The following is a 2,855-nucleotide window of genomic DNA, read 5'->3' as shown; positions in this document are numbered from 1 at the left end:
GTGGTGTCCATGTCCATGTCCATGTTATAGATAACGAGAAAAAGAAAACTTTAGTATTACGTCATGGCCTTCGTGGATACTTGCTTACATGCTTTGACCAACCTAACCTTTTTTCAATTCAATGGCTGACCCTGAGACGACCTCCATGACTCTGCTCTCCACATATTTTTTTTATATATATGTGTGTGCATTTCACTTCTTCAAGACAAGTACGTAACATTTACTTGGTTCATTTTTTCTGTGCTTCTCTCTTTAATTCCAAAACAAAATATTTACACTGAGAAGATTAGCCGTCAATAGATATGACAGTTGCTGCCCTTCATCTCTTAACTAAGGTATGTCTTACTATCCCTATATGCCTTTGCAAATAGATAATAAGTTTGATTAACCGTAATTAGGAAGCAATAAATAGGGCAGCTCACTGCATTAATTAAGCTTTAATTATGCATGGGTTGAGGAAGGACGGGAACATGTTTGTGTATTTTACGCATTCTTGCTTTGTATTTCCGCAAGAGATCACTATTTTTAGTGATCTTGAATTTGTCATGACCTCCTAGCTAGTCACATGGCGACAACTTTTGCGATTTATTGTCTATGAACAAGTTAATTTGATAGAAAAAGTAGCAATAAGATCATTATTTGTGTAAGAACAAGTTGTTCGAGAAAATTCAAGATCTATTTGATGTTCTTTTAAGCTTAAAAATTCACTATAGGTGAAGCTTACTATTAACATCATGTGAAAAATGATACTATTACTTACTTTCGTCATGCAGTAGCTTTGCAGGCTGCAGCCATTTTTGTTACTAAATTAAACCCTCCACATTACTAGATATAGTCTTGCTTCTACGTTTGATTCATTTGATTTAGCATTAATTGCTGTAGTACTTCATCAAGAAGGGGAGAAGTCTTTGATTCAAGCTCTAGACAATACCAAATCAGGTACGAAAGAAAATTAAAATAACAGCTAATTGTCATTATTTATTTGTTTTAGAATGATTGCTTGACTTTTATATATGTATATGCGTGTATTCAATATTTGTGTTTGAAGAGTTGGTGCTTTTGGGATTCATCTCCTTGTTGCTGACTGTTGATCTCCAAAAGCCTATTGCCAAAATCTGTATCCCTAAGGCTGCTGCTGAAACTTTTCTTCCATGTCAAAGCTTGACAATTGATGATGAAGAGGAAGAACCAAAATGTGAACAACAGGTATTTGTAAGTGTAAAGAGACGTTGATTTTAGTTGCTAGTAAATTTTACGTGTCACATTTTTTATTTTCAGGGGAATGAAATCTTTGATGTCTAGGGAAGGAGCCGAGCAGCTCCGGCTGTTAATATTTGCTCTGGCTTTCTTCCATATTCTTTCTTGCTTCCTCACTTTCAGTCTTGGAACTCGTAAGGTAAGTAATTAATTAAGTTCTTGTCTTCTTGAATCTTGACAGCTTCGGTTTTTCTTGAAATTAGTATTGATTACCATTTCGGTATAATAACAAGATTTTTTAAAATTAAAATCCCTTAAAGTATTTGTTCAGCTTTATATTGACTATTTGTATATGGGTAAAATCGTGGATAGAGCACACCCCGATTTTCGATGGTAAAAACGGAAGGACCCATACACACGAGACTAGAATTGAGTCCGAAAACCCTTTGTACCGAGACCCCTGAAAGAAGAACGACGTGTCGTCATCGGGCATGATAAAGCGACGCTCCCCGAACCCAGAACGAGTTCTAAAACCTCGGAAAATACGGTAAACGGTTATGCACGACGGAGAAGGAGCCGTGATATTCGTACCTGACCAGATATCGCCACGCGTATCTCACTCGATGTCGGTTACAGATCAATAATAAAGAAGATTTTTAACCTTTTTAGACTTGTACTAGGAATGAAACTCTCCTACTATATAAAAGGGGATTTTCTTTCTTTGAAGAGATTGTAACACGCAAACCAAGCTAAGTCAATACAAACTCATTTTTTTGCTTTCTAGCTATTGTAAAGTTCTTACTTCACTGTTTGTTCTTCATTCATAATTGGATGCAACCTAAGGGTCCAATCGAGGGCAATTTTAGGACAACATTAATAATTAAAAATTATAAATGAAAATATAATTAATGAAAGTAGTTTAATGAATCTTATACATAATCTAAATAGATGTTAGACAAATCTAATCTATATATCTATATTTATATGTATATTTGTATCGATATCTATATTTATATCTATATATTGATCCACTCAGAAATTTTCTTCTATATTAGCTAAAAATATGGAGGTAATACATTAACTACAACAACAACAACAACGACCCAGTATAATCCCACAAGTGGGGTCTGGGGAGGGTAATATGTACGCAGACCTTACCACTACCCCGAAGGGTAGAGAGGCTGTTTCCAGGAGACCCTCGGCTCAAAAACGCAATAGGAGATGATATATTAATACCATAAAAATGTGTAATAAAAATAACAACAATATATAAGAGATGCGAAATATGAAATACAGGATACGAAATACGAAATAGATGGCTGGTATAGTACAACTAGAAGGTAAAGCCCTGCATCAATAGACGACCACTGACATTCTTAGTCTAACTCCTAACTAGATAGTCTCTCTCACTTGTGCTGTAGAAATATTCACACTCTCCCCTAACCTACAACCTTAATGCTCGACCTCCATAATTCCCTATCAAGGGCCATGTCCTCAGTAATCCTAAGTCGCGCCATGTCCTGTCTGATCACCTCTCCCCAATACTTCTTAGGTCTCCCTCTACCTCTCCGCGTGCCCACTACAGCCAGTCGCTCACACCTCCTCACCGGTGCATCAGTGCTCCTCCTCTGAATGTGCCCAAACCATCTGAGTCTTAC

At 36.6% G+C, this 2,855-nt stretch overlaps 1 long non-coding RNA gene across 1 annotated transcript; it reads left to right on the top strand.

Annotated features, from left to right (window-relative positions):
* Positions 1-223: 223 nt before the first annotated feature.
* On the top strand, positions 224-1,250 carry LOC104245563 (uncharacterized). The gene is made up of 3 exons (XR_715766.2): positions 224-335; positions 883-939; positions 1,049-1,250. It is a non-coding gene; the product is annotated as an uncharacterized lncRNA (long non-coding RNA).
* Positions 1,251-2,855: the final 1,605 nt, after the last annotated feature.

Source organism: Nicotiana sylvestris, chromosome 2 (assembly GCF_000393655.2).
Source record: "Nicotiana sylvestris chromosome 2, ASM39365v2, whole genome shotgun sequence".
In the NCBI taxonomy this organism is placed as follows: Eukaryota; Viridiplantae; Streptophyta; class Magnoliopsida; order Solanales; family Solanaceae; genus Nicotiana; species Nicotiana sylvestris.
This window is presented reverse-complemented; position numbering and strand designations above follow the sequence as displayed.